Source organism: Symphalangus syndactylus, chromosome 15, assembly GCF_028878055.3.
Source record: "Symphalangus syndactylus isolate Jambi chromosome 15, NHGRI_mSymSyn1-v2.1_pri, whole genome shotgun sequence".
Taxonomy (NCBI): Eukaryota; Metazoa; Chordata; class Mammalia; order Primates; family Hylobatidae; genus Symphalangus; species Symphalangus syndactylus.
In genome coordinates, this window is record NC_072437.2 from 36,237,746 (window position 1) to 36,250,090 (window position 12,345).

Genomic DNA, 12,345 nt, shown 5'->3' on the forward strand with positions numbered 1-12,345 from the left:
GTGCAGGAGCATCCAAGTAATTGCGGATTCTCACATACTGGCAGAACACTGGAAATAACATAAATAGTATTTAAATAAGAACTATGAACACTTAGGTTGGCTCTTCATCCATTTCTAGAAATTTCATCCGTTTTTTTTCTTTTTTTTTTTTTTTTGTTTTTTTGTTTTTTTTTTTTTTTTGAGACGGAGTCTCGCTCTGTCTCCAGGCTGGAGTGCAGTGGCGAGATCTTGGCTCACTGCAACCATCGCCTCCCGGGTTCAAGCGATTGTCCTGCCTCAGCCTCCCGAGTAGCTGGGACCACGCCCAGCTAATTTTTGTATTTTTAGTAGAGACAGGGTTTCACCATGTTGGCCAGGATGGTCTTGATGTCTTGACCTTGTGATCCACCCGCCTCAGCCTCCCAAAGTGCTGTGATTACAGGTGTGAGCCACCGTGGCCAGTCCACATTTTTATCTAAAATAATCACAATGGAGTCTACTCTAGAAGACCTTACAACACTTCCTTCAAAAGTCTTAAAGCCTAGAAGGAAAAAAATGTGTGTGTGTATATATATATTCACATATATACAATACATACATACATACATACATACTATACATATATAAACAGGCATTAAAATATAACTGATTGAGCTTTGTAATAAAAGTATATAAATACTACCCAATCACAAGTTCAAGAGAGTGAATTACTGGAATGGTTATTATTAAATAATAATAATATTAAATAATCTTTTTATTTTATTTTATTTTACTTTAAGTTCTAGGGTACATGTGTACCAAGTGCAGGTTTGTTACATATGTATACATGTACCATGTTGGTGTGCTGCACCCATTAACTCGTCTTATTGTAAACTAGTAAAGAAAAAAAACATAGAAAGAGTAAAACACATTTTATTTCCGGTTACATTCCTATGTTCTCCTCCAAAAGGTACCAAAATAAAGTGTATCCTAGAGTCCTTTAGCTTCTTTACATTCAGGGCCAGACCCTCAAAAAAATGAAAGTTCTTTATTTTGGGTCTTCTGAGTCACTTAATCTCACATTCACAGGGAGAATTTATAGGAAACAGATTAGCTTACCCTTGACAGTTAGCTTCAATATTTCGAAGAAAATTAAAAAGAGAATGAGAAGTTTAAGGATTTAAGGAAGAAAAATTTATCTTGATATGTGTAAAGTGGCATGGAATGCAGAGAAGATATTCACCATTTATTAGACATGGACATAAGTAGATTGGAAGGACTATTAGGGAGATGATGAGGCAAACTGTTCACCTAACTTCACTCCACTTAATTCCATTATTCACAATCAAATTGCTTATAAACTAAGAGCCTAACCCTTTTCATAATTCTGTTCTCTTTCCTTACTTAACCCTGATATATTTTCAGTTTCTGCTCTTTACTTACAGGATAATGGACCACCTCTAGAAAAAAGCCTTAGAGCATTTCCCAACATTTCATAACTTAGAAGATGAAGATGATTCAACAAAAAGATAGTTAAAAGAAAAAGCCAGCTAAGTAAAACGAAAAGCAAAATAATAGTGAAAGAATAATGAGTCCTTCAAGACTTAGTGGTTGATCAACTAAACACAATGAAGGTGAGGGTCAAATAAACTGAGCACTGAAAAATTAAAATGAATGGTAGGAACAATAGCCTTGTTTGACTATGGAAGAGACAAAGTAGATCAGTGAGCAGAAAATACTCTTGATTACATTTGCTAAAGTGGGAAAAAGAAATTGTCATCAATTAGAAAGTGATGTCAAATGAAAGTTTCTTCTTCTTTTAAAGTGTAATTTTTACAACATCTTATTTTGCCTAAGGAATTGTACTGAAAAGATAGACATTTTTTAATCAGGAAGAGACAAAGTAACTTGAAAGACACTTGAGAAACATGCCTACTTAAGAAAGGCAAGAAATGACAAAGTCTTGTACACAAGTCGACTGGATAGTCTCAGATAGGAAACAGTTTGTTATACAAAAGAGGCCCTGAATGAAAGTAGATTTGTTGTCGTAGGATTAGGAAATTCCACTCTCACCTTTTCCTAGTTTTTTTTTTTTTTTCAGTAAAATAAGAAACTCATGAGAGTGAGAAGATGTGTATGTTTGAAGAAAAGGGACATGTAAAAAACACAATTGAAAGAAAAAGAGACCATAAATCAGAGATATGTAGTAGATTTCCAGATGCAGCTGAGGACTCATTTGATGTTTGTGGTCAAGCATCTAAACTTACCAAAATCTACCCCTACTATGGGCTTTTCCCTCTCCATATTCAAGAATTCTGTTCAGAGTAAAGAAAGGGTGGCAATTTGCATTCAACTACGGTTAAATCAGAAAAAGATAAATTGTGTGTGAAAATTGAAATGATTACTAAAATAATTTGCAGTGGGCTAACCGAGAATAAATGAAATAAACTACATATGAATAAATATTAACTTTTTGATATTCATCATGAAGTGAATAAAATCTTTTCAAATGAAATAGTTTCAATAGATAGGATGGGAGGTGGGCAGAAATAAATAAATAAATACTGGAAAAAAATCCCTGAATAAATATAGACAGATATTGCCACATTATAAGGTCCACCGAGATACACTGAAAATAAATAATAAATTTGAAAAAGTATAGTAGCAAAGTGTTGTGAAATTTTACAATGTCCAAGTACAATTTCAAGTGGGGATAAAAAAGAAGTGATCTAAGGAAAATTATAGCCAGAGGCCAACCAAACAGTCTGATCAGCAAAACGGTTGATGGAGACAGCAAAGCCATTAAAGTGGAAAGGCAGGAACATGGAGGGGTATAATGATAAGACAACTAAGCATATTATTATATTATCAATATCTTATTTTTAATTTAAAATATATTTATAGAAAAACTGAGCAGAGCCTATATTTGATGTTATTGTTAACCAAATTCTATAGTTTATTCAGATTTCCTTAGTTTTTATCTAATTTTCTTATTCAGTTCAAGGACGCTATCTAGGATACCACATCACATTTATTTACAAAGTTGCCATCATCTCTTACCTGGATTACAGTAACAGCTTCATTTCAAGTCTCTGCTTTCTCAACTTCTGCCACTGCTTCCATATTCTGATGCTTTTTGCATATTATTTAGTCTTTATCCACTAGCAGATAAGCAGTATGACCACAGGTATATTTTGCTCATCAATATATCGCAAGTATTTGAAATATTGCATGACTTTTAGTAGGCGTTCAACAAATTGTAGTATAAACGTTTTCAGTACTAATTGTCTTTTTAAAAATTTTATTGTATGTCAGCAAATTATAATTGTATACATGTATTGGTTACAAAATAATGTTATGATATATGCATACATATAGAATAATTAAATCAAGCTAATTAATGTATCCACCACCTCAAATACTAAATTTTTTGTGGTGAGAAAATTTCAGTTTTACTCTCAGCAATTTTGAAATATACGATACATTATTATTAGCTGTATTCACCATGTTATGCAAATGATCTCAAAAGATTTATCCCTCTTGTGCTACTGAAACTTTGTACCCTTTAACCAACATCTTCCCATTTCCCTAACTCTGCAACCTCCAGAAACAACTATTCTATTCTGTTGCTATAAGTTCATTTGTTTTGTATTCCAGTATTTTGAACTTTTTCTCAAATCCATGATGTTTGTCATGCAATTTGACACGGTGGCTCTAAAAACTTAAGACAGTAGCTTACTGTGAATCACACCCACTTAGCCTGTTTTTGTTATCTTCAATCTTCTACCAACTTCCATTACCAATAAAGCCCCCCTGCACGTATTTTTACTCTCTCTGCTTACCCTGGTCATCATTAATACTTATCTGCAGGTTTACATTCAGTCAAGCTTTTCCCCCTGATTAAAATTAATTCACTCTTCTCTCCTACTTTTAGTCAACTCAGCCTAGCCAAAAATTTTGTTTAGATCTTCAGATATTGGTCCCTAATCGTTAAAAACAAATTGAGTCACACACTGGTACCTTGATAAAGCTCTGCTTATGAATATACTTTATTGTTTACATTTAAAATGTAAGCACTTTAAAATCATCGGTCCTTATGTTTTTTCATGAGTCCTGCTAATGCGTGCATTTTGAAAACTAGTGTCAGAATTGAACAAAACAGTAAATGTCTTAGACCATGAAAAATAATTGAGATGATTTTTACTTGATAAAATTAAAGGCCATTCAATAAAGGACAATCTTAGTATAATAAATCCCTATGCATTATTTTCTTGATATGCAATATGCCATCCCACTTGTAAAATTGCTATAATTAATGGTCCACATTTTTACTATGTTCACACCTTCTAAGCCTGATAGACACTCCATTGGTGTGCATGAACTGTAGCCTCAGTGTGTTTCTCATTTGCAGTGAAACTTTTGAAGATAATAGTATCTATTTTTGACAGGGCACAATGAAGCAGAAAATGGGCAGGTGCCATGAATTGTATAATCAGTACAAGGAAGATTCTAGCTGGCATTCATAGTACCTCAGACAAACCAAGGAGTATTTAGCAGTTAACTCTAATGTAATGACAATCGAAAGCCATCTGTTGAGAAAGCCTTCAAAACAAGCACCTGCTGCTGACCCACACACATTCGAAAACGACATTTAGAGAGTTAAATTAATACATTATACTTTAAAGGAAGAACTATTTACTGATTGATATGGTTCGAATTTGTGTCCCTGCCCAAATCTCATGTCGAATTGTGTTCCCCAGTGTTGGAAGGGGGCCTGGTGGGAGGTGATTGGATCATGGGGGTGGATTTCTCCCTTGCTGTTCCTGTGATAGTGACTGAGTTCTCATGAAATCTAGTTGTTGGAAAGTGTGCAGCACTTTTCCCTTCGCTCTCTGTCTTCTTCTCAGCCATGAAAAGATGTGCCTGCTTCTCCTTTGACTTCCATCATGATTGTAGGTTTCCTGAGGCCTCCCCAGCCATACTTCCTGTACAGTCTGGAGAACTGTGAATCAATTAAACCTCTTTTCTCATAAATTACCCAGTCTCAGGTAGTTCTTTATAGCAGTATATGAACAGAATAATACACGGATAAGCTGCACAAAATTTATTTTTTAATTTCACAGAATATGAGACATTGCAATGCAGCAACAGATGTCAACTTTCAAAGCATTTGGTTCACTGATTTATGTGTCAGCTGTTCAATTGACTTTAAAAGGATCATTTTTCATGTGTTTAAAAATGTGTACATTTTTTCCCCTCATAAATTTATATTATCAGATTAAACCTTCTACTTTTAATATGGTATGCTTTAAATACTTAATAGGTAGCATATTTAAAAAATGATATTAATTTTAGAGTCTATAAAGCCAAAATATTTTTACTGCGGTGGTTATTCTTGATTTTATTTTCATATTTTTTAAATCATTTTACATATTTGGACTAATGTATGTAAGAAGTATCTAATTTTCTTTTATCAAATTCTAGCAAAGTAAAATGTCTCACAAGTAGTCAGTGTTAACTATGTGATTTCAAAATTTAAATTTAAAATGTGAAAAGGTTGTATGCAAAGATCAAAGCCTTTGAGATGATACATGGATTTTCAAACTAAATTGCCTGTATTAATTTCCTAGGACTGCTATAATAAACTTGGTGCCTTATAATAACAGATATGTATTATCTGAGAGGTGTCAGCAAGGCTAGTCTCCTTATAAAGGCACCTGGGAAGGAACGCTCCCATGCCTCTCTTCTAGCTTTTGGTGACATTAGGCATCCTTTTGCTTGTAGATGTATCACTTTAATTCTTGGTCTTCACATAATACTCCTTGTATGTCTTCACACCATCTTCTTTTTGTATGTGTTTGTGTTCAAATGCCCCTATTTTAAAAGGACACCAGTCATATTAGTTTTAGACTCACTCTAATTAATTCATCTTAACTTTGTTAAATCTGCAAAGACCCTATTTTCAAATAAGTTACCTTCTGAGGGACTAGTGTTAGAACTTCAACCCATATTTTTCTGGATGACGCAGTTCAGCTGTGTGCCCATGTTGGAATATCATTTCTGCCACTGACCATTTCTGTAGCCTTAAGTAAGTTATACAGTCTCTCTGAGCCTCCACTTATGAGCTGTTATGAGAAATAAAGACTCTAATACAGGTATATGAAAAGTACTTAGAAATATTGGCTATTATTAGTCTTACCCAACAATAATGTCTGTTCTTTTCCAACGGCTTTTTACTATTCATTTTTAAATCAATATTTTACTTTTTGACAGTAGATAGAAATTTATGTTCAACATTTTCATCTGGGTTAGAAAATCTAAGTTACATTGGCTTGTCAGGAATTGCCAACAACAATGGCACAGTATATCCTGACCCAGTTCTCCACCAAATCAGCATAGATCCTGACTGTCAGGTCGGTCACCACTTCAGATTACTTCTTGTCCTTTTAGTGCATATGGCCTTAGTCAGGTCGCCCTAATGTTCTCATGAGACAAAATGACTAGAAATCTAGGTCACGTTTGCCTTTCTGTATTAGTCTTTTCTCACATTGCTACAAAGAACTACCTGAGACTGGGTAATTTATGAAGAAAAGAGGTTTAATTCACTCACAGTTTCATAGGCTTAACAGGAAGCATAACTGTGAGGCCTCAGGAAACTTACAATTCTGGCAGAAGGCAAAATGGGAGCAAGCCTGTCTTACCATGATGGAGCAGGACAGAGAGAGAGAGAGTAAAGGGACAAGTGCCATAGACTTTTACACTATCAGACCTCATGAGAACTAACTCAGCATCACGAGGACAGTGTGGGAGAAATCCACACCTTAATCCAACTACCTCCCATCAGGTCCCTCCCCCAACATTGCAAATTGCAATTCAACATGAGATTTGGGTGGAGACACAGAATCAAACCATATCATTCTATCCCTGGCCCTTCCTAAATTTCATTTTCTTCTCACATTTCAAAACAAACCATGCCTTTCCAAAAGTCCCCAATGTCTTAAGTCATTCTAACATTAGCACAAAAGTCCAAGTCTAAAGTCTCATCTGAGACAAGGCAAGTCCCTTCTGCCTATGAACCTGTAAAATTAAAAACAAGTTAGTTATGTCCAAGATACAGTGGGAGTACATGCATTGGGTAAATGCTCCTCTTCCAAAAGGGAGAAATTGGACAACTCAAGTGGGCTACAGGCCCCATGCAAGTCTGGAATCCAGCAGGGCAATTATTCAATCTTAAAGCTTCAAAATAATTTTTGACTCCATGTCTCACATGCAGGCCACAGTAATGCCAAGGACCAACTCCCAAGGCCTTGTGCAGCTCTGCCTCTGTGGCTCTGCAAGGTACAGCCCCTGCAGCTAGTTCACAGGCTGGTGTTGAGTGCCTGTGGCATTTCCAGGTGCATGGTGCAAGCTGTTGATGGGTCTACCATTCCAGGGTCTGGAGGACAGTGACCCTCTCACAGCTCCACTAGGCAGTATCCCAGTGGGGACTCTGTGTGGGGGCTACCACCCCACATTTCCCCTATGCACTGCCCTAGTAGAGGTTCTCCATGACAGCTCTGCCCCTGCAGCAGGCTTTTGCTTGGACATCCAGGCATTTTCATACATCCTGTGATATCTAGGTGGTAGTTCCCAAACCTCAGCTCTTGCCTTCTGCACATCCACAGGCCCAACACCACAAGGAATCTGCCAAAGCTTGGGGCTTGCACCCTCTGAAGACACGACACAAGCTGTACTTTGGCTCCTTTTAGCCATGGCTGGAGCTGGAGAAGCTGAGATGCAGGATGCCATGTCCCAAGGCTGCACCCAGCAACTGGGCCCTGGGCCTGACCTGCAAAATCATTTTTCCCTCCTATTGTTCTGGGTCTGTGATGGGAGGGGCTGCCATGAAGGTCTCTGAAATGCCCTGGATACATTTTCCCATTGTCTTGGCTATTATCATTCGGCTCCTTGTTACTCATGCAAATTTCTGCAGTTGCCATGAATTTCTCCTCAGAAAATCGGTTTTTCTTTTCTACTACATGGTCAGGCCTCAACTTTTCCAAACTTTTATGCTCTGCTTTCATTTTAAATATAAGATCCAGTTTCAGATAATCTCTTTGTTTACGCATCTGAGTGTACATTTTCAGAAACAGTCAGGTAACATCGTGAATGCTTTGTTACTTAGAAATTTCCTCCACCAGATATCCTAAATCATCTCGCTCAAGTTCAAAGTTCCACAGATCTCTAGGACAGGTGCATAATGCAGCCAGTCTTTTTTGCTGAAGCATAGCAAGAGTGACCTTTACTCCACTTCCCAAGAAGTTCCTCATCTCCATCTGAGACCACCTCAGCCTGGACTTCATTGCCCATATCACTATCAGCACTTTGGCCCAAATCATTCAACAGGTCTCTAGGACATTCCAGATTTTCCCACATCTTCCTATCTTCTTCTGAGCCCTGCAAACAATTTCAACCTCTGCTCATTACCCAGTTCCAAAGTTGCTTCCATATTTTCAAATATCTTTATAGCAGTACTCCACTCCTGGTACCAATTTTCTGTATTAGTTCATTCTCACACTGCTATAAAGAACTACCTGAGACTGAGCAATGTATAAAGAAAGGAGGTTTAATTGACTCAAAGTTTTGCAGTTTTGCAGGAAGCCTGAACAGAAGGCCTCAGGAAACTTAGAATCATGGCAGAACATGAAGGGGAAGGAAGTTTTTTTTTTTTTTTTTTTTTTTGAGACGGAGTCTCACTTTGTTCCCCAGGCTGGAGTGCAGTGGCGCAATCTCTGCTCACTGCAAGCTCCGCCTCCCAGGTTCGTGCCATTCTCCTCAGCCTCTGGAGTAGCCGGGAATACAGGCACCTGCCACCACGCTCGGCTAATTTTTTTGTGTGTATTTTTAGTATAGACAGGGTTTCACTGTGTTAGCCAGGATGGTCTCAACGTCCTGACCTCGTGATCCACCTGCTTCAGCCTCCCAAAGTGCTGGGATTACAAGCGTGAGCCACTGTGCCTGGCCAGGGGAAGCAAGCATTTCTTACCATGGTGGAGCATGAGAGAAAGAGAGAGCCAGGTGGAGCATGAGAGACAGAGAGAGCAAAGGCCAAAGTGCCACACACTTTTAAACCATCAGCTCTTTTGAGAACTCACTCACTATCATGAGAACAGCATGGGAGTAATCTGCCCTCATGGTCTAATCACCTCCCACCAGGTCCTGCCCCCAACATTGGGAATTCTAATTCAACACGAGATTTGGATTGAGACATAGAGCCAAACCATATTACTCTTTCAGAAATGTCATTACCACTATGAAAATGGACCAACACAAATGAAGTTTGGAAAGATACTTCTTACAGTCAAGAATGATACTAAAACCATATAAAAATATTAAATTATGATATAAAAATAACATGATATAATTTTAATCACTTTTGATGAGAGTCTTCCATAAAGAGTCAAAAAAGTGGATATATTTTTTAAGGTAATTGAACCAATAAAACAAATCTTCCCAGTTTAAGGAGAGCATAAATTATTGAAATACCCACATTAAATTGAAATATTAGTTTCTAAAATGTCCCACAGTAGCAAAACATCTTTAAATTGACCTGAGTTAAATAAATGTTTATCCTCGGGAAAAGATTTTGTTCATTGTTTCTTTGAAATCAACCTAGTAACATCCCTTTAATACCAATTTGAGAAGTGCTCTCTGTATCTCTTTGAATTTATACCTCCTATATGACCAAAATTTTATATTCTTTCCTACCCTTCTCCACCATTCCAATTTATAACTTTCAAGAGTTAAAATTATGGCTGACATAATATTAAAAAGAACTTGTGTCAAAACTTTCTTTTCAGTGGGGTGATCAGAGAATACTAAATCTAATTCAAGGAAAATTCAAGGGGAACTACAGAAAAAATGCTGGAATAAGCTTGCTGCCTTACACACAAAACTGTTCAGTGTCCCATAAATTTGGGGGTAATATTTTCTATTGAACAGGAATAATGTCCTTCCACATATGAATGCAATGAAGAGCAATAACACACTATTTTTTCTACTTACCAGTTACTTTCCTCAACATAAAGTAAGATATATGCACAAAGAGTTACTTATCAACATTGATTATGCTGATATTGTGTCCAGAACTGGTGGGTTCTTGGTCTCGCTGACTTCAAGAATGAAGGCGTGAACCCTCACAGTGAGTGTTACAGTTCTTAAAGATGGTGTGTCTGGAGTTTTTTCTTACTGGCGGGTTCGTGGTCTCGCTGACTTCAAGAGTGAAGCTGCAGACCTTCGCAGTTGAGTATTATAGCTATTAAAGGCAGTGTGTCTGGAGTTGTTTGTTCCTTCCTTCCGGTGGGTTCGTGATCTCACTGGCCTCAGGAGTGAAGCTGCATACCTTCATGGTGAGTGTTACAGCTCATAAAGGTGACGTGGACCCAAAGAGTGAACAGCATCAAGATTTATTGCAAAGGGCAAAAGAACAAACCTTCCACAGCATGGAAAGGAACCCCAGTCTGTTGCCACTGCTGGTTTCAGCAGCCTGCTTTTATTCCCTTATCTGGCCCCACCCACATCCTGCTGATTGGTCCATTATACAGAGAGCTGATTGGTCCATTTTGACAGAGTGCTGGTTGATGCATTTACAATCCTCTAGCTAGACATAAAAGTTTTCCAAGACCCCACCAGATAGCTAGATTCAGAGTGCTGATTGGTGCATCCACAAACCCTGAGCTAGACGCAGAGTGCTGATTGGTGCATATACAATTCTCTAGCTAGACATAAAAATTCTCCAAGTCCCCACGCTACTCAGGAGCCCAGCTGGCTTCCCCTTGTGGATCCCCTGCCAGGGCTACTGCCAGGCTGCCCGCCAGTCCTGCGCCGGGCGCCCGCACTCCTCAGCCCTTGGGTAGTTGATGGGACCAGGCGCCGCGGAGCAGGGGGCGGCGCCCACTGGGGAGGCTGGGCAGGAGCCCACCGCGGGGGGGCTCGGGCATGGCAGGCTGCAGGTCCTGAGCCCTGCCCCGCTGGGAGGCGGCTGAGGCCCCGCGAGAATTCGAGCGCGGAGTGGGCGGGCCGACAGTGCTGTGGGACGTGGCGCACCGTCTGCAGCTGTTGGCCCCGGTGCTAAACCCCTCGCTGCCGGGGGTTGGAGGCGCCGGCCGCGCCCGCCGGCCACCTCCCAAGTGTGGGGCCCGCGGAACCTGTACCCACCCCGAACTCGCGCTGGCCCGCGAGCGCCGCGCGCCACCCCAGTTGCCGTTCTGGCCTCTGCCTCCACACCTTCCGGCAAACAGAGGGAGTGGGCTCCGGCCTAGGTCAGCCCAGAGAGGGCTCCCACAGAGCAGCGGCGGACTGAAGGACGGAAGGGCTCCTCAAGCGCGGCCAGAGTGGACACCAAGACCGAGGAGGCCCCTAGAGCGAGCGAGGACTGCTAGCATGTTGTCACCTCTCAATATGACAATGTAAATATTAGTTACAAATTATCAAATAGATGTTTTATTGTATTTACCTGGGAATAGACTTTAAACTTTTACAAACAAATACCAAACAAGAAATAAGGCCTTGGTATCTAAAACTAGGCATTCATTGATTCATTAAAATCCTGTATCTTTCCTGTGATGCAGTATGGACATTGGATTACATATAATTTTATGTTCCAAGTATGCATGTGTCTAACATCACTTACAACAGTTTACATCCGCGAAGAGTTCAACGTAAACATGCATGTTTGTAATTAAACTTATAAACAAAAAAAAAGAAAAATCTTTCAACTTGTTTAAAGTAGGCACTCTAAAATTGCCTTTAGATTTTATTCTCTAATATACATAAAATTTAAAAAACTGATTTCTAGTCTACAAATATGCATTGATTATAATCTTTTATTATGAGGCTTAATTTATTTCCAGTAGATTCCAGAAGACAGAAGGAATGGAGGTTAATGATAATGATAATATAGATTATCTTAATCATTGTTAAACAAGTATTCCTAGGTATACACTTATAAGTAAACCAAGTTTTTGAAAAAGAAAAAAAAAAAGGACTAACATATTGCAATACAGTGATAATATGCTGCTGTTACATATGAATCATGTTATTCTTTAATATATTCTGGGTGAGTTCTCTTACTTTCTATTTATTTTGTTATAATTACAGGTGCAGAGAAAAGTCGGTGGGTTCAGCCTTGCCAGATAAAAAGTAATCAAAGGTAAAAATGAATCAAGATTACTTTTGCATAACACGTCTTCTTTAAATCAACCTGATCTCTCTTTGAAACTTAATATTTCATGTGAATTTAAACATCTTTTTTCTTGTATTCTTCTTTTCATAGACAAAGGAAGAAATTTTTAAAAAGTTTCTATTAGCAATTCTTTGATATGTAGGGTCTATTCTCTTCAAAAATTA

At 38.5% G+C, this 12,345-nt stretch overlaps 1 long non-coding RNA gene across 1 annotated transcript in view; it reads left to right on the plus strand.

Moving 5' to 3' along the window:
* Nucleotides 1-11,229: 11,229 nt before the first annotated feature.
* LOC129463793 (uncharacterized) overlaps nt 11,230-12,345 on the plus strand; it is a 129,385-nt gene continuing 128,269 nt past the window's right edge. The window contains exons 1-2 of the long non-coding RNA XR_008651287.1: nt 11,230-11,405; nt 12,097-12,148. This is a non-coding gene — a long non-coding RNA (uncharacterized lncRNA). The remainder of the gene's footprint in view (nt 11,406-12,096; nt 12,149-12,345) is intronic.